This window comes from Podarcis tiliguerta, assembly GCF_965153285.1.
Source record: "Podarcis tiliguerta genome assembly, chromosome: 7".
Lineage (NCBI taxonomy): Eukaryota > Metazoa > Chordata > Lepidosauria > Squamata > Lacertidae > Podarcis > Podarcis tiliguerta.
The window spans coordinates 66,468,745-66,488,558 of record NC_139540.1 but is presented as its reverse complement, the minus strand read 5'-3'; the positions used below and the strand labels follow the sequence as shown (position 1 = coordinate 66,488,558).

Here is a 19,814-nt window from a genome sequence, read left to right as displayed (position 1 = left end):
AAGTGTGTTGCAGGTAGAAATACTGTTTGTAATGCAGTGAGAGCAGTAGTTGCTCGAATTAACAAATAAGAAATTTTTGAGAATTTACATGCTAGATTAAAATTGATTAATTCATTGAGAAGTGGATTGTAAGAACAACACTGGGGCCTAATTTGAATAGTAGAGTGCCTGGTATCTGGTGGGCAATCTCCTCCTTTATTTCCACACTGTGGCTGCAGACCAAATCACCTGTCAGGAGAGCTATGAGGTTCAGGTGAGAGTCATATACCTTGTCAATCCCAGCAGGTATATAACAGGAAGACCCAACCTGCCCAGGCCTAGAGAATGAAAGAGGCATTCATTGTGAGTTCCGGCACCTCTTTTTCTGGAAAAATAGCACTGATAATAATAATTTTATTATTTGTACCACGCCCATCTGACTGGGTTGCCCCAGCCACTCTGGGCAGCTTCCAACATATGCAAAAACATAATAAAACATGACACATTAATGTATAGGATTGAACTTGGAGATGGTGGTTGTAATTAACATCCTGTTATAGAGAGGGCATGATTTGAGCTGATGTGTGTCCTATCCAAGCTATAAGCATAACCATGAAAGTAAATACCTTTTTATCAAAGAATTTTTAAAGCCTCTGTTTGGGTTGAAATATGTGTCCTAAATGGATTCTGGAAGTATTCTTTACACATTGCTTTTTCGCTGAATGCAGAGCAGAGGGAACCAAAAAATGAAGTGCATAGATACAATAAAGAATTATATCCAATGAAAAGGTCTAAAGATAAATGATTCTGCGAGGCAGCTTCAGGATAAAAAGAAATGGGAAGATTTTATTCAGTCCCATCATCACCGATAGTATTGATGGATGGGATATAAAGAAGGTGATCGTTATGTGTGAATAGTAGACATTATATGATTTCAAATGAGTCTTACTCTGCGTTTCCTTGTGGATTGTGCTAGTGGAGAAGAAAAATGGGCAGCTTTATGTATAAAAAGAAAACATATTCACCTTTTGTTCTGCGCTATGAAAAGGAGAGAATGAAAAGCCAAAAATGAAAGCACCCCTATATCCTTCTCTCCAAATCCTGAAGATTGGGAAGTGTCAGCCAAGGAAAACATCCCAGAAGAAACAATAAATAAATAAATAAATCAGCCTTGCTAAAGTTGGGGAACTAGGTCTGGCTATCGCAGCAGCTGAAATAGTCACCGTCATATTGCCATTGAAATGAGGGGACCCTATGTGATGGCCACTTTCTTATGGATGCCCCCAAATGAGAAGTCTGCTCACCTTTTCTGGTGGGCGGTGCTGCGGCTGGGCATCCATGATCCAATAGTGATCCAGCGTGGGGGGCGGAGATTGACGCCCCTTGCTCGCATTGCATTGGACACATCGTCGGTGCTGGGTGGGACCATACAGGGCATGGTCCTGCTGGCCAGTCAGTGCTGGTTGTGGGCAAGGCTGCAGGAGATTTAACCACGGCACTGCAAGGGACCTGTCTTTGTGGTTGGCTAGCGTCCCCCAAAGCCTCATTTGCGTCTCGAGGCCCCAAGACCCACCCCCAAAATAAATACACACGGACACTTATATTAGTTTAAGTTTTTGGGCAAAATTTTTGGCCACACCTTTACTGAAATACAATCATGTGAGTGGTATTGGCTTAGGCATTGACTCCCCACTATAACTGACTCCACCTCTCAGGGTGATCGTCAAATGGGGTAAACCAAACGAGGGAGCTAGGTCGATGAGGACCAACCTAAGCTCACCCCGGGGTTCCTGTGGTCCTGGCATGGCCCTAGCCCCTCAAGCAGACTTCAGATGAGATCCAGGACCCCCAGATTCCTTTAACGGAATACCCAGTTCCTGGAGGGGCAGGTGATGGCCACACCTCCCCTCCCCACAATCCAACTGAGCCAATGCCTAAATGCCACCTTACAAGTTGTGACGATTTGCTAAGGGGTAGGCGAAAACCGAATGGCTAAAGCCAATCTGCCAAATGGAAAAATTCTTACCCAGCCCCTGTTCCAAAACAGGCGACCCAAACCAAAGCAAGGCCAAGTGACTCTACCTAAACTAGGGAGGGTGTGCGGGTGTTCAACAGTCTGAAGCAAGTGCCCCTCCTTGCATCACACTGCTGTTTTTAAAGCCCCTGGGATCATGCCACCCACTGGCTATTGGCTAAAATCGCCTAGTGTGATCCCAGGGGAATGGCCAGGACTTCTTGCTCCCCCCCCCATTTTAACCCTATCAGGTGAGCTCTTGGGTCCCGCGCGCAACCAGGACCCTCTGTTATGAGGATCCCATTTAGTTCACACTGCGGAAGGGGCCAGTTCACATTCACTGACTGCCCAGAGGTTACAATTTCCCAGGGAGGGTAGCAGCAAACAAAAGTGGAGACGATGCTGCACCCATCAGATGCCTGCCTGCATTCCTTCAGGATTCCAGTCTGGCAGAGTGTGTGTCTCACTAGCGGGAAGGTAAACGGCATTTCCGTGTGTGGCTCTGGCTCGCCAGAGCAGCGATGTCATGCTGGCCACGTGACCCGGACGTGTCTCCGGACAGCGCTGGCCCCCGGCCTCTTGAGTGAGATGGGCGCACAACCCTAGAGTCTGTCAAGACTGGCCCATACGGGCAGGGGTACCTTTACCTTTACCTTTATAAATTCAATGGAGGAGGAGGAGGAGGAGGAGGAACTTTGGTTCCTCTCAGTTTTCCCAACCTTAATGTTCATTTTTCCACATTTCTGCATTGCTTCCTAATCCTCATCAACATTCACCTACGTTTCAGTCTTCTTTTCTTGTAATTTACAGTTTTCTATGCCATTTCATAAACACATTTTAGCCAGAAAGTCTCCCTGCCCCGCCACTGCCAGTTACATGCATTTTTCTACAGAATATTTGGTTGGAATAACGTGTGTAGTTCTGGTTGCCTCATCTCAAAAAGGATATTATAGAGTTGGAAAGGGCTTCAGAAAACAATGGGATGGAGTGGCTTCCACATGGAGAAAGGTTGCAGCATTTGGGAATTTTCAGTTTCGAGAAAAGGCAAGTAAGAAGTGGCATGATAGAAGTTTTTAAAAAATCATGTATGCTCTGGAGAAAGTACATAGAGAAAGGTTTTGTTAAGTATAATTGTTTAATTGACACTGAAATGGAAAGTGCCTCTGTGTATTACTGAAGGCTTTAACATGGGGATTTTCCATGGGGCTATATTGAAGCCAAGACTCCCAGATGGGTTAATAATTAAAAAGCAGATACATCACCATGCCGACAAAGGTCCGTATTGTTAAAGCTATGGTTTTCCAAGTAGTGATGTACGGAAGTGAGAGCTGGACCATAAAGAAGGCTGATCGCCAAAGAATCGATGCTTTTGAATTATGGTGCTGGAGGAGACTCTTGAGAGTCTTATGGACTGCAAGAAGACCAAACCTATCCATTCTGAAGGAAATCAGCCCTGAGTGCTCACTGGAAGGACAAATCCTGAAGCTGAGGCTCCAATACTTTGGCCACCTCATGAGAAGAGAAGACTCCCTGGAAAAGACCCTGATGCTGGGAAGTATTGAGGGCACAAGGAGAAAGGGACGACAGAGGACGAGATGGTTGGACAGTGTTCTTGAAGCTACCAGCATGAGTTTGACCAAACTGCAGGAGGCAGTGGAAGACAGGAGTGCCTGGCGTGCTCTGGTCCATGGGGTCACGAAGAATCGGACACAACTAAATGATTAAACAACAACAATTCTGTGTTATTTCACATGGGAGCATTAATCTTAGATTGCATGAGAACTATTGAATTGCAAATTTGCCATCTTGGAAGGGTGGTGGCTGAGTCTTTTGCACTTCACATGCATTTCCAATGTCGAACACAATGGGAATGAAAAGGCCTGCAAGTTGTATACTACAATACAATGGTATATATTTGATGTTAGTCGCCCTGAGTCCATTTTCAGCCGGGAAGGGAGGATTACAAATAAAAGTTGTTCTTGTTGTTGTTGTTTATTAGGCACTTGTTTCTTCTTCTTCTTCTTCTTCTTCTTCTTCTTCTTCTTCTTCTTCTTCTTCTTCTTCTTCTTCTTCTTCTTCTTCTTCCAAACCAGCAAGTAGACCATGGGGAGCCTTTAAGCTGTATTTTTTTTTTGACCTTTTAAAAGAATTCTTTAGTAGGTTATGCCAACTGCTGGGCAATTTGGTTGTGTGCCATCTTCCCTGTTGCAGTGCAGAACAACATTCAATTACGTTGTTTTGTGCGATCAGATGGTTCAACCTATCAATTTAACACTTGCATTGTTTTCTCTTCAACTCTCCAAGCCCATCTTCAGGTCAGTGGAAGTAACCATGTCTCTAAATCATAGGGACCACTTCTCTTGGTTCCTTCAGAAACTGATATGCAAGATGATGAAGTTTGGGACATGAGGGCTCCGCCAAGGTCCTAGAGTACACCTTCTCCTTCCCAAAGCCAGGCAAGCAGTTAATGGGCTTTGAGAAGGAGAAAGGAGGCTGTGAGAGCCTTGCTTAAGCTGGTGCCACAAGGGCTGGGAGGAGGGCATCAAATGGCCTTGCAGAGGGTGGCATATCACCAAGGTCCACCTCTCTCAATGTGCCTTCAAAAGTGTACTCCTGTGTGCGAATTACCTTCACTGCCTTGGAACAATTGTGCTAGCCACTTCTTGATTTCTGCTTTTTCCCGAGTCATTGTACATATGGTGTAAACTCCAACAGACCCAAACTAATTGACTTGGGCAATTATGCTTTAGGCCAGTTCCCTTTCGCATTGTCGCCCAACAGGCAGTGAATGCCAGCAAACTATATCTATTTGACAAATGGAAATTGAGGCAGGCAATGCTAGATAATTTCATTTGGTGTGCGTTTTTAAGGCAAACCAATCTCATTTACATTTCCCAAAAGTGTAATATGTGGATCAGAACGCACAGTTGTTTTAATTTTGCAATGCACTTCTTGGCTCATAAATGAGTACACATATGTACCATATTTTTCGCTCTATAGGATGCACTTTCCCCCCTCCAAAAATTAAGGGGAAATGTGTGTGCGTCCTATGGAGTGAATGTAGGCTCCTTGGCTTCAGCGATAGCAACGTGAATCCTCCGAAGTGCAGAGGGAGCGCTCCCTCCGCGCTCCGGAGGCTTCGCATTGCTTTCGCTGAAGCCAGGAGAGCGAGAGGGGTCGGTGCGCACCAACCCCTCTCGCTCTCCAGGCTGCAGGGATAGCTGCCTGAAGCCTTGGGAGCGCAGCACGAGTTCCCACTGCGCTCTGCAGGCTTCGGATTCCTTTTGCTGAAGCCAGGAGAGCAAGACTCTCCTGGCTTCAGCAGAGAGGGAGAGCTGCGCAGCGCCCCTTCAGCCAAGCGGGAGGAGAAATGGAAGGGGCTCCATTTCTCCTGCTGCTTCGCTGAAGGGGCGCTGAGCAGAGAGGGGGAGAATTTTTTTCCCTTGTTCTCCCCCTCAAAAACCAGGTGCATCCTATGGTCTGGTGCGTCCTATAGAGCGAAAAATATGGTATATTTTAGGGAGAAATGTTTATGATTCCTGATTATCTGCAGGATCTTTTCATTATGTAATCTTCAGCTGCTAACACACTGGACACACTGGGAAAAGCATGCTTTGCTCTCTCCTCTTTTTTAATGGAGCGTCTTCATGAAGTTGTTGTCAAAACATCCTTCTCCTATGTTTTCCCTGTTCAGTTTCCTTTCACTTTCCAGAGATCAGGAAACTCTACCTTGTTCAACACAATGGAACAACTGCACAATTTCACCAGGTGTATCTGTCCTGTGGGGGTTTGGCTAGGTTTGCCACCTTTGATTGTGCAAAATACGGGACAGGTCAGGCAAAATAAAGGACAGATCGGGGAGAACTGGGGAGCTAAAAATTACTTTACCTAGTGCAAAAAAAATGACTTCAAAGCAATCCATTGCAATGATCAAATGGAAGCTATCAGTCAGTGGTGGAGCAAGCCAATTGGACTCCAGGGGTGGCGCACGTGCCTTGCACCCAGGGGCGGGGCCAGCCACCTGTGGGGGTGGGGCGAGCCAGAGCAGGATGCTCCATGGGGCCTCTGAGGAGTCTGCCTGCCTCCTCCCACTCAGCCGCATCTAAAGCTGAGGGGAATATGGTGGGTGGACTGTTTGGGGCAGAATGGAGCCTGTGGGCGCCCAAGCCACAGCATCACTCCCAGAAGAGTCACGTGGCTCGGGCATGCTGCAGGCCCCCCGACACACACACCCTTCCTTCACCCCTGTTATCAGTAACTGCAAATATTCCAAGAACAGTATTGAAAAGAAATCTTCACTACCTGCTGAATTTCTGCCTTCCAGAAGGATGATAATTGTAGAAACCCAGCCAAGGAAGGAAGGAAGGGGGAGAGGGAGAGGAAAAGGGGGAGAGGGAGAGGGAAAGGGGGAGAGAGAGAGAGAGAGCAACAAATTCTTAGCTTTGAAGGGGCTGAGGCTGCTGCTCCAGAAAACATTTCGCTCATCCTCTTAGAGCCATTGGCAAGAGCTCAGCTCAACCCAGAAGAATCTACCGGCTGGCAAGCTTTATTGGCTAGCCTGGAACATCAAACAGCCAGCTTTGGAGGGAGGGCTTAACTTGCAAGGTGCCTAGCAATCAAGTTAGGGTGAGGAAACTTTGATGCCAATTTTATTTTGTTATGACTTTGAAAATGGGACAAAAGGCATCCCAACTGGGACAGGGGACACTGCTGTTTGGAAGTCCTAAATTTTAAGGGATGGGTGGCAACTTTAGTTCTGGCTGATTATGGCCTGTATAGATTGCTCTAGTTATTTAAGAATACAAGGCCATAAGATCAGCCTGCTGCCTCAGGCCACCAACTCATCTAGTCCACCATCCTGTTCCTGTCAGATGCCTCTAGAAAGCCCATAAGCAGGACCAGAGGACAAGAAGACTCTCTTCTCTGTGGTTTCCAGCAACTGATATTCAGAAGCACTACTGCCTCCAGTCGTGGAGACAGAGCATAGCCATCATGAAAAGCCATCCAAGTTGGTGGCACTTGTGGAAACAGAGTTTATAGGGGTGCCTTACGTCTGGGTTTCTCCGGACACGTCTAGGATGGGAAGAATATTTCACCTTCTCCCCATATTCTGTGGTACAAATGAAAATCCTTCTTCTAATATTTGTAGTTGAGGAAAGGTGGGCTGTCCACTTGGCTGCAGAATGATATTAGGATTCCAGAAGTCTGAAAACTAAGTTGCTATTCTACTTCCTGCTCAAAGTAGAACAGCAATGATTAGGTGCTGCAAAATCACCCATGTCTGCAAGCTCCCTTAAATCTACCCCAACACCTTATCACATCTATGTGTTATGAGGAAAATAGAACCAATGCTATATTATTCTTCAAAGCAACTGCTATTGCTTTTACAGCCTACCTCCTTTAATTGTTCGACAAAGTTAATTATTATTTTCTGCATAGTTCATCCACCCTCATATTATTGCTTTACAATGGAATGCTGCCTTTGTTGTTCCCTCTGGCAGACTTTCACATTTGGACGGCAGTTCTGAGCTTCTTGTATGAGAAGTTTTACATTTCCTTTTATTTTTCAGTGCGGAAATACAGCCAAATGAAAATCAGCAATTCTCTCTGCCCGCCACCCAATTGTTCTGAGCTGGCAGGTATGAGTCGGCAAGGAAGTCTAAAAACCAATTGTCTATGGGCCTTCCTGTGGCTATCTAAATTAGTATTTTCTCCCCTCTTTCGAGATGGCGAGCTTTCTAAAATAGCAATAGCATTCATCAAATCTGAATAGCTATCCAAACGTAAGAGTGTCATATAAAATGCCTGTGATACACCGGCCAAAAGATGCAGTATTTATTGTTTAAAGAAAACAGTCAAGACACGATGATCTACTCCCTCTTTACTGAGGAGAAATTGATGGCAGAGTAGGCAGCTCTATGCCAGTTATATACTTTAGCTTTTTGTGTGTGTGAAGGGGAGGTCTTTGGAGATGAGATTGGTTCAAATATTGCAGGGCAGCCGAAGTCTTTTCATGGTGGAACAGTGGGCACACAAACTTTCTTTCACCATGATTATGTGATAATGAACCATTCAGATCCTCAGGGGCTAATCAGCCATTGTGCACAAGCCTTACCCTCAAAATAAACCAAAATAAAATACAGGGATAGGGTGGAGCAGGGCAGCAGCGGGGGTGGTTGCACACCGCATGGGCATACTGGTGCAGCCAATCTGGTACAGTGGTACCTCGGGTTAAAAACTTAATTTGTTCCGGAGGTCCGTTCTTAACATGAAACTGTTCTTAACCTGAAGCACCACTTTAGCCAATGGGGCCTCCCGCTGCCGCCACGCTGCCTCCACACAATTTCTATTCTCATCCTGAAGCAAAGTTCTTAACCCGAGGTACTATTTCTGGGTCAGTGGAGTCTGTAACCTGAAGCGTCTGTAACCTGAAGCATCTGTAACCCAAGGTCCCACTGTACTCCTTGGTGCAGCCACACATCCCAAACCTCACCCTGACCTAGCCTTGCATACTCCCAATAACTAGCTGATCCTTTTGGAAGCCCCACCTCTTAATACTAGGTGTATAGATGTCTAAGGTTTTGTGGCGATGGAAAGGCCCACTTTTGTCTTCATTACAATTTTGCACATTTTTATCTGTTCATTTATACAGTGGTACCTCGGTTTTTGAATGTAATCTGTTCTGGAAGACCATTCGAGTTCTGAAACTTTTGAAAACCGGAAACTCAAAACAGAAGCCGAATGGCATGTTCAACTTCCGAAAAGTGTTCGAAAACTGAAGCGTTTACTTCCAGGTTTTGGAAACCAAAACATTTGTCAACAGAGACCTTCCTGCTGGAGTAGTACCTATTTATCTACTTGCACTTTTTGGCATGCTTTCGAATGGCTAGGTTGGCAGGAGCTGGGACCGAGAAACGGGAGCTCACCCAATCACGGGGATTCGAACCCCCGACCCTGTGATCGGCAAGACCAAGGGGCTCAGTGGTTTAAGACCATGGCAAGCCTAATGTGACGTGCAACATAACTTCCATCCAGGCTCCATAGACACAAATCTATCAATTAAACCAGAGATTTCCAAACTGTGTCTCGAAACATGTGTTGGCTGCGTTGTGCAGGTATGTCATGCGAATGCTCCCCACGCTCCTCCAGGGGGCTGGAAAGGGGTTAATTTAACTTCCGGTTTGCTACTAAAGCTGAATTGCTATGTCACAAAATGATGCATGTCTAAAAAAGTGTGTCACCAGTATGAAAAGTTTGGAAAGCTCTGAGTTAAACAATCAGTTTTGTAAACTCTAGAGTAAACAGGTTTGCGGTTATGAATATCTGGCCGCAGCTTTAAACCCTCATTCAGGTTATGACACCTGGAATCAGCTGTGTTTTGTGTTAACACAGTAGCATAATCAGGGGAGACCCTCATATAGAGGTTTTCTTTGCTTCCTGAGAGCTTCCTTATACACGCTTGATGCTATATTAAAAGCATTCTTTGTAGAGGAGTTAAAATATTCCCTCTCAATGCAGGTTTAAATTCAGCAGTTGTTCAAAGGTTATTTCTCCTTCAAGAAGAGATTACCTCTGTTGATTTTTGTGTGTGGGGGGGGGTTAGAAATGTATTTATTTGTTCATTTGCAGCTGATGGAAGAGTGGATAAGAAGCAGCAATCAAAATAGCTATGCTTAGGAAGAGGCAATTGCCCTGAAACCACTTGGGCTTTGTGAGTGGCTCAATCAAACTCTTGAAGAAGCTGCATGGAGCGTCTGCTCCTTCTTTCTTCCTGTTCCTCTACACCCAGGACTAAAAACGAATGCATGTTACCTTGGTGCTTCCCAAGAAAGTACCATTTTTTATTGCTGGGGATTATGCCTTGACTAGGGACGCAGGTGGTACTGTGGGTTATACTACAGAGCCTAGGACTTGCCGATCAGAAGGTTGGCGGTTCGAATCCCCATGACGGCGTGAGCTCCTGTTGCTCTGTCCCTGCTCCTGCCAACCTAGCAGTTTGAAAGCGTGTCAAAGTGCAAGTAGATAAATAGGTACCACTCCGGTGGGAAAGTAAAAGGCGTTTTCGTGCACTGGTTCGCCAGAAGCGGCTTAGTCATGCTGGCCACATGACCCAGAAGCTGTACACCAGCTCCCTTGGCCAATAAAGCGAGATGAGCGCCGCAACCCCAGAGTCGGTCACGACTGGACCTAATGGTCAGGGGTCCCTTTACCCTTTACCTTTACCTGTGCCTTGGCTATGTCCCATGATCCCCACTGGGAACGAACACTCCCATGATTCTTTACTGATCTATGGTGTGCTGTCACAGCTCGCCACAGATAAGGAAGGCACACATCTAGTTAACTTTTTATTGGCAAGCAAAACACTTACAGCTGCTTCCAGAGTGCTCTGGAGACTAGGGTTGCCATGTGTCCTCTTTTTCCAGGACATGTCCTCGTTTTCAGGGGTAAAATTTCTGCCCGGGTGGATTTTTAAAATTTGCTGAAATGTCTCTGCCTATGCTTTCTGGATGAGACATGACTGGTGGCTGAAGACTTGCTTTCCTCTTCTCTTCTCCTGCCCCCCTCAACAATATATCACAATATATCCCAACTTCTATAGCCTATATTGAGTAGGGGTATTAAAATGAGAGGGACACGGGTGGCGCTGTGGTCTAAACCACATAGTCTAGGACTTGCCTATCAGAAGGTCAGCGGTTCGAATCCCCGTGACGGGGTGAACTCCCGTTGCTCGGTCCCTGCTACTGCCAACCTAGCAGTTCAAAAGCAGAAAGTTCAAGTAGATAAATAGGTACCGCTCCGGCGGGAAGGTAAACGGTGTTTCCGTGTGCTGCTCTGGATTGCCAGAGGCGGCTTAGTCATGCTGGCCACATGACCTGGAAGCTGTCTGCAGACAAACACCAGCTCCCTCGGCCTATAGAGCGAGATGAGTGCGCAACCCCAGAGTCGGTCACGACTGGACCTAATGGTCAGGGGTCCCTTTACCTTTACCTTTATTAAAATGAGAGCCGTCATAGTATCCTCTTTTTTGCTCTTCAAAATATGGCAGCCCTGGGATACACACACACACACACTGGGATACTCTCTCTCTCTCTCTCTCTCTCTCTCTCTCTCTCTCACACACACACACACACACACACACACACACTTCTAGCCCTATGGCGCAATTGCACCAAAAATGGGGCTCCTCTCTATGTTCTTGGGGCTTCATAGCCTCCATGACAGCCATGGGGCTATCTCAAGTTGTCATTGGCCCCACTCCAGCTTTATCCACTGGAAAATCTCCCTGAATATCCAGGAATTCATGAGGTTCCATTACTCTGCAGGCATGGACCATAAACAAGTTCACAACTCTAGTAAGGGGTAAACAGTCACTATATGCCCAAAGCTCTCCAAGAAGTCGTCTGTCCATAATCACAGGGTCACACACCTCCATCTCTGTTTCATCCCTTTCGAGGCTTGGACCAGGCCCAAATTGACAATACATAAAAGAGTGTCTCATTCCCTACAGGGCGGATAGATCACTGGGATAATAAGGTTGTGTGTTTGGAGGTGCCTCATGCCCCCCAAATCCACTCTACTCAGAAGAGGGCATTCAGCAGAGCAGTCCCTGCTTGACAGAACATCTTCTCTGTGGAAGTGTGGTTTGGATGCCGACATTGTATGGATTTTGGCCTGTCATGAAAACATTCTTATTTCGCCAAGCATTTCCAAGGCATTAATTTTATCTAGTCACTTTGATTACCCTGCCGTTTAATTTACGGTGCAAGCTATTCTGTGTTTTATTTTGCGGTAAATCAGTTAGATCTATGATTATGGGTGATTCACAAATATTTTAAATAAATAAACACATTACAGTTAATGAGTGAGATCTGTGCAAGAGCACAACAGTCGCCTCCCCCCCCCCAATCTTATTTTGTGCACCAGACAGGCACATTTCCCCATGTCCTACAGGCTGTTAGGACATTCACCGCTGGTTTTCCCTTTTAGGGCATCATCTTTTCCCTCTTTTGAAAATGTGTTTTAATACTTCATGGGAAGTATTTATTGCATTGTATTGCACTCTTCAAGAGCCCCGAGCACTAATTGTACTTCATCGTGTTCTGCGAAAGGCCCACCCCAGGTCATCATTGTCAGCAAGTCTCATTCATCATCTGTGCCATAAACAGTACTGTTGGGTGAAATGGATGAGGCTCCGCTCTCTTTGTCACTGATGAACTTTCCACATGTTTCCAGTGCACATGCCCCACTGAGCAGCCTCTTCATCAGCAGAAACAGGAGCTGTGCCAAAAAACAAATCCATTCAATTTTGCTGTTATTGGGGGGGCCAGGTGTCCTTTTCTGGATGTCCTTATAAGTGTTCCAGGAAAACATTTCTGGGTGGAATTCAACGTTGCCTGCAGTGCAAGCATTTCAGCCTCCCAGACGGAATCATCTCAGCACTCCCCTCCCTGCACTGTTCCGGGGGTTCTCCCACCCACCCGACACTAATTTCAGATGGGGGCATGTGGGGAAGGGGTAGTAAAAGCCCCATTGCACAAGCAGACATCAGCCTTCTGCTGATGGGGCTCAAAGTGAATCCTTCTCTCTATTTCTTATTTTTTCTTTCACCCATGGCTTACACAATATAGGTAGCTGTTTCCTCAAAGCATGGTGTTTTCAGACTTCGGGGAAATATTCAGAGGTACACAAACGAAGGGGGCAGGTCCAGTAGCGACTGGTGGGGTGGCATGGATGGGGTTGCATTGATGACCTGGCTTTGCAAGACATGTCAGGGACTGGACTGAGGGGGACAAGACTGAGGAGGAATGGTGGAGACTGCCCCCCCAAACCTTCCAGAGAAGAAGAAGGCAGTATTGAATTACAGCAGTGGTTTGAGGAAGCTCACAGCTCAGAGACAGGTGAACAGATGAGTTGGGTGGAGAAAAGGGGGAGACAAAGGCAGAGCAGCCAGCTGACACATTATCACTGGAGAGCATTTCTGACCCCCCTTCTCCCAGAACCTAGCATGCATTGAAAGTGGAAGAGCAAAGGCCACAGAGACAATTAACCCTGATGGCCACCATAAAGGGAAGTGCTGTTGCTAGGAAGGGAGGGGGGAGGAGCTCAGTTGGAGCAACGCCATTAATCTAAGAGGCGGAGTACATGATCCTCTTGCTGTGAATTACTGAATAAAGACTCGATAAGAACTTCCTCGTCTACTTCCTTGGATGTCTGCCATGAGAGGGGAGAGGATCGGAATTCACTGAAGCCTGACAACTATGCATTGTGGCTGATTACCAAGAGGGAGGGTACAAGGAGAAGGGGACGACAGAGGACGAGATGGTTAGACAGTGTTCTCGAAGCTACCAGCATGAGTTTGACCAAGCTGCGGGAGGCAGTGGAAGACAGGAGTGCCTGGCGTGCTCTGGTCCATGGGGTCACGAAGAGTCGGACACGACTAAACAACAACCAAGAGGGAGAGGGACAAAATACATGTTTAACCTTATACCAATGGGAATCCCAAGTCATTACTGGTGATCCTTTATACAGATCCTACTATTTTGCTTCCTGACTTATTTGTGTATGGTTGTCAAAACCTGCTCTCCATCTTTGACTCTGAATCGTCCACTCACTCATTGGCAAGGATCCTACAGAGGATGCATAATAAGACACAGATACAAGATAGGCTAGCATTGGAACTAGGTTTCTGGAGACAGTGGCTCTCCAGATATCGGTGGGCTCCAATTCCCATCAGTCCCAGCCAACATGGCCAACAGTCAGGAATGATGATGATATGATGATGATTTATTGAATTTAAATTTCCAATACCCAGAGGTGTCCGCGTGGTTCACAGAACAAAATCAAAATATGAAACGAAAATACATAATCAAAATAAAAACAACAACAATCCAATAGCCACATTTTAAAAGGGCATAGGATGTCGATCAAAGGCCTGGTTGAAAACGAACATTTTTGCCTGGCTCCTTTTTTTTTTAATAAAATATTTATTAAAATTTTCAAAACATTACAAAAAAAAAGAAAAGAAAAAGAAAAAGAAGAAAAATACACACACACACACACACACACACAAAACCAATTCAATCTTTCATAACTTATCTTGCATTTGCTTGTATCCCAGACCTCCTCTCACCTCCCTTTTTTGTATTCCAGTTCAAATTATTTATTCAGCAAATCCTTTCCCTCTTTACTTTTATCGTTATCTTTGATCTTAATATATTGTAACTTTGAATTTTCACCTGTTAACAGTCCGTTTTTACATATTCCTTCATAACATTATTACTAAAAACCACTTAACCTCAATCCAACATCATTCTAACATTCATTAATTTTGCAATATTTCTGTAAGTAGTCTTTAAATTTCTTCCAATCTTCTTCCACCACATTTTTGCCTGGCTCCTAAAGGTGTATAATGAAGGCGCCAGGCGAACTTCCCTGGGGAGAGCATTGCATAGATGGGGAGCTACTACAGAGAAGGCTCGTTCTCATGTTGCCACCCTCCAGACCTCTCGATGAGGAGGCACACGAAGGAGGGCCTGAAAAGATGATCTCAGGGACTGGGTAGGTTCATATGGGAAGAGGCGGTCCTTGAGGAATTGCAGTCCTGAGCCATTTAAAGCTTTGTTGGTCAAAACCAGCACCTTGAATTGGGCCTGGAAACTAATTGGTAGCCAGTGCAGTCAGACCAGGATCGGCGTAAGATGCTCAAACTGTTTTGCTCCAGTGGAAGCTGCAGTCTAACAACTGGAGAGCTACATTGTCTTCACTCTAGCTGGGTAACACAAGGACATACATTTTAAACTGAAGGAGATAGGGATGAGGAGCACAGTTACCCAGGTAGAAGGGCAGGTTCTGCAGCAGGTGTCTGCAGGTGAATAGTTCTCTTCCAGTGATGACATTGCCCCAGGAAGGAGAAAGCTGCCATTGATACCACTGCTCCCTCATACTCCTTGCAATGTTCCACTTGCATTCCATGAGCAAGAGACGATGCAAGGTTTCTGCTGCAGCAGCAGGCAAGGCTGCCAGGTGTGGGAGAAGAATGGAGCTCTCTAGCCTAGGGATGGCCAAATCTGTCATTTTCAGTTCCCCCCAGTTTCTCCTTCTTCCAGTCATTCACATCAGCCAGTGATTTTTTAAATAATAATAAAAAATCACCAGCATTTCCATGCACATTTTTGCTTGTTATTTTCATGGACTCTTGCACTTTTAAAACGCATGCTTTATCCCCGTATATGCATTTGTGTACATATTATTTGGCTTACATGGCATCGCAAATTTCAAATAAGTGCAAATTTTGAAGGATGGCTGCCTTGCGGCTCGCGTATTGTTTCAGAAAGCGCAAATTAGGGAGCTTCGGCTTGAGATGCGAAGCAAATTGAACCCAAAGTCGCAAGGAGCACATGGAAGCTTGGGTAAATGTGTTGCCTTGTTTAGAGTTGTGCCGTACGGCCCAGATAATAAAGGGGGAGGCCGAAGCATCAACATGACCCTCTCCACTTTCTAGCAAAACACTTGGAGCAATCTTTGCAGAAAGGTTAAATAACATCAGACAAATACTCTGTAATTTGGACTCAGCTGGTAACTTTCTCTGCTTCAGCTTACGCTGCCTGGGCTGATAGCGTCCATATAATTTCTTCTGACAAAAAATTGCTACCCTTTGAGTTGATCCTTGTAACTGAAATCCATTTCCCCCACCTCAGCCCTTAACCACCACCACAACAAACCAGGCACAATACACTACTTTCCCAGGTGGGTAAGTTGTAATTTTAGTGCTGAGAGTGCACGGAGAGTATCTTCTCGGGATAGCATACTTTTGTCTAAGTTGTATGAGCAGGGTACTCATAGGTTTCCCTCTTCCTGCCGAGCCACTTTTCAAAAAACTGGAAGTCGGAGTTCAGAAAAGTAATGTTCCATTTTATGACCTTGTTGACACGTGGTGGTTGCAGGTGTGCAGTTCTTAAGTCTCCCTTAAATACAAAGCAGCGCTGCAACTGTAGAATGGTAACCAATCACCTGCCATCACGCTGATAAGGGTGATGTTATTCCCGATTCCTCTTATATAAAAATGCAGATCATGCAGATGACAAAAACATAGGGTTTCTGGTCAGATGCTTTCAAGATGATCTTAACTCAAAGGCTTTCAGTTGCCGTTTTGTTTTTAAATTTGTGTGCATTTAAAAGTATCACTGTAGGCAAATGTTGGTTGCTACTGAAGGGGGAAGAAATGGGTTCTGTGCAGTCAGTCAGAAACGGGACCCAAAATCCTCATTTTTCCTTCTCCAAGGGAGCATTTCTAAAATGCATTAACTTGAGCTCTTGAGTCAATGTATAAACAGAAACCTAGCTGTATAAACAAGTGCTCAAAGCCCTCTCCTTTATCAGTCTGTGATGGCAATGGATGACCTTGTCAGTTCCGTGGAGCAGGGATGGCATGTCTGGGTCTTACATCCTGACCACAAAAAGATGCACAGACCTTGTCAGGTCTGACAAGAGACCCGGGAACGGTGCCAGGAGTGGAACAGGAACAACCTTTTATGGTCAAGAGTACCAGAACAGGAATATCTGTTTATGGTCATGGATGTCAGCTTGCGTATATGAGCTGACGTGGTTGGATTTCTGGTGAAGGGGGGAGAGGGTGCCTGGAGGATATATATACTGCATGAAATTTCTCATTTCTTTGGACTTGCTGTGAACTGACCATGCAAGTGCCTTCTGCTATCCGGAGAGCAGAATAAACTCTTTCTCTGAATCAACCTTGGTGTCATTTGACTCCTTCCTCCCTGTTCTGGGAGCAACACTCACCCTACCATCGATAAAGTCTAATAAGGCTACACTACTGCTCTCAGGAGAGATGCTTGGGGTTCTTCTTGGGTGTTTTCTGGCTGTTCTCTCATTTTGAATTTATTTTAATGCCTTCCATCCACGAGCATTTTATTTGTCACCAGGTGTCATGAGGGTATCAGCTGTAATAAATGGCAGTCCATAGAATTCACATGTAGAGGTCTATAATCCCAAATGGTGCTACCTAATCAAGAAAAGAAAAGCACTTTATATGCAATGGTGTCACACATTCATGTAAAATGTCTGAATAGAACATCGCGGCTCCATCACACTTAATGAACACCCACTGGTTGATTTGACTGTACTCATCTTTAATCTTACACCTGAAAATTCATTCCCCCCTTGCTCTTTTTATCTGCACTGTCATGTGATAAGAGATCACATTTATTCCATTTATTTATAAATATATTTATTTATTTATAGTCTCTCCAGCAGGCCATGGGAAATGTGCAAACGACGACTGATTTTTGTACATTCTCTGGCCATCGTGCATAATCCCCAACAGGCATCGCAGAATGTGCATATCTCGGCTGAATTCCGTACATTTATAATTTTGATGGGAGAAAGTGGAGTGGTAAACAGCAAGAGGTGCAAAAGATTATTCTAATAAGCTGTGCCGAGCTAAATCCCTGCAAGTTTCTAACTGAACAGTTCAGTGGCCAAGGCTAGCCAAGTTTGCAAACTGTGGATTTTGAGCAAACAGCAAACAAGAACGGAATCTTTAATAGTTAAACAGATACAATTTCCTCCGAAGAACAATTTGAAACGTACAGGGATTTAGCTTGGTGCTGCTTATTAAAATCATATTTTGCAGCAGTGTGTTCTGTTCTGTTCTGTTCTCCCACAGCATTTCTGTGGCCCGCTTTATACTTGCCAACTATTTATAGGACCATATTCCTGACCACACTCTTCGTGCAGACACAAACCTTCGCGTATCCACTCTAAATAAACAGGCAGGTTAGAGCCGAGTGAGTTGTGGAGCTGCATTTTGTCGGATGCTTCTGAGATGTGTTTTCTCTAAATGACCGTTAGTCCCTTGAGCATTGCAGCGCGAGGCAAGTCTTTTCCTCTTTGCTTGCATTTCTGGCTAAAGCATCCCTTTATCATTCCATCCTGATATAGAATGCTTTCTTTCAGTTGTAAATATTGCATGAAGGCATGAAATATGAGGAGAGAGGCAAAGAGAAACCAAAGCCACCTCTGCAAACGCAAACCCGAAATGGAGTCTGCTTGTCTGACTTCCTTTATTATGGTCAGTGGAACACGGCCATCCTACACAGGTATCGATTATTTCTGCTCTTGAAGCTGGAGAGATCATAGCTGCTGGAAATGTATGGGCTGTGTAGCAGATCTTGGTTATTCCAGGGTTTATAAGGTGCTCTATGTCATCATCATTATCACCTGTCAGTTCCCCCCTGTTAACTGCTACAATCCCATCTAATGGTAGGGTCAGTCCTGCCTCTGGCTTTACCTTTCCTTGTTGACCCTTGTCAACCTGAACTGGAGCCTGTTCTTTAGCCTGTGTCAGGAACTGGCTGGACGGGGAGGAGTGGTGGGAGGTCCTAGCCAGAGAACCCCCTGTGGAAGCATCAGGAAGGCTCAGACTCAGGAGAGTGGTGGTGGGTCACTTAAGATAGGTCAGGAGATGAAGGGGTTGTTAGGATGGTTGGATGCTGAGCCACAAGAGGCTTGAGTGAGAGAGAGGTGCAGTCTACACACATATAAAGAACGCTGTGAGAATGCTTTTTATTAAAAGAAACGTTTTGAAAAATACATTGCATTTGGCATAGCTCACCACCGCCATCTGGTGTCCCATTTGTATATTTACAGCACATTTAAACGTTTTATTTGGAGCTGTATAGCTGAGTCCAGAGAGGAAAAAGAAGCAGCTGAAGAGGAGGTAGTCTCAGAGACTGGGCAGAGGAGGAATGGTGGAGACAGCCTCTCCATCCTGATCCTTCCAGGGAGGAGGAAGAGGAAGACAATGTAGATTTACAACAGGGGTTTGGGGGAGGTCACAGCTTAGAGGCAGAGGAGGGGGGAAGTTGGGAAATCATGGGAGAGCCAGAGCAGCAGCTGGCTGACATGTTGTTGCAAGAAAGCATTCCAGACCTACCATCTCCCAGAACCCGGCGAGCCTTAAAAGTAGGAGAGCAAAGATCTCAAAGACAGAGGGCATGTATCAGTACCCATAGAAGTAATAGATGAGCAAGTGGGAGAGACGGAGGGTGGAGATTCACTCAGGACAACGCCATTATCCAAGAGGCTGGGTTCTATAGCCTCTCTCTGTAAAGTTTGACATAAAAAGAACTGTATGAAACTTTTCCTTGTTTATACTTTCCTGGGCAATTAGCCAGGATCCGCTGACAACACCCTAACAGCAAAGAGCAATAGCCATTCAAATTACATACCTTCCAACCTTTCTTGAGAAAGGAAATGTGGTTGTATGAATCAGTCCCAAATTCACACATAAAGTTGATTATTTAATGGATACAGGGTTACAAATGTATATTTATTGGCCCCAGCTTGATGGGTTACAAACTGGAAAACTAATCTAAAACTTTCCCCCAATAGTAAAAGTTAATATATCCCCCAAATAAAACTATTCATGACCTGTTATGGAGATCCATCTTGACAGTGCTGAGATGCAGTCTGACTGTTAACTGTTTTGAACTTTACCAAGACTTAAAGCATATCCCCTTTGTGACATCACACATCAGAATGGCATGTTTGCATTCAACCTACACTATCTCCATGCCAACAGCAATGGCCAGTAAACTTCTGCAACCAAGTAACCATCAGCCTGACTACCCAGTTATTTCTATCTCAACTATTAGATGTTTAATTTTTGCTCTCATAATCAAAGCCTGGGGAAGAGCTGTGCATAATCTGGAAACCTAAACAGCCTCAGCCCAGTATACCTGAAGGAGCGTCTCAACCTCCATCGCTCTGCCCAGACACTGAGGTCCAGCTCCAAGGGCCT

The 19,814-nt window shown here is 45.2% G+C and overlaps 1 long non-coding RNA gene across 1 annotated transcript; it reads right to left on the bottom strand.

Annotated features, from left to right (window-relative positions):
- Window positions 1–12,007: 12,007 nt before the first annotated feature.
- On the bottom strand, window positions 12,008–19,522 carry LOC310681665. Its single transcript, XR_014513476.1, has 2 exons — window positions 19,445–19,522; window positions 12,008–12,271 (listed from the first exon to the last, which is right to left on the bottom strand). It is a non-coding gene; the product is annotated as an uncharacterized lncRNA (long non-coding RNA).
- Between the last annotated feature and the right edge of the window lie 292 nt (window positions 19,523–19,814).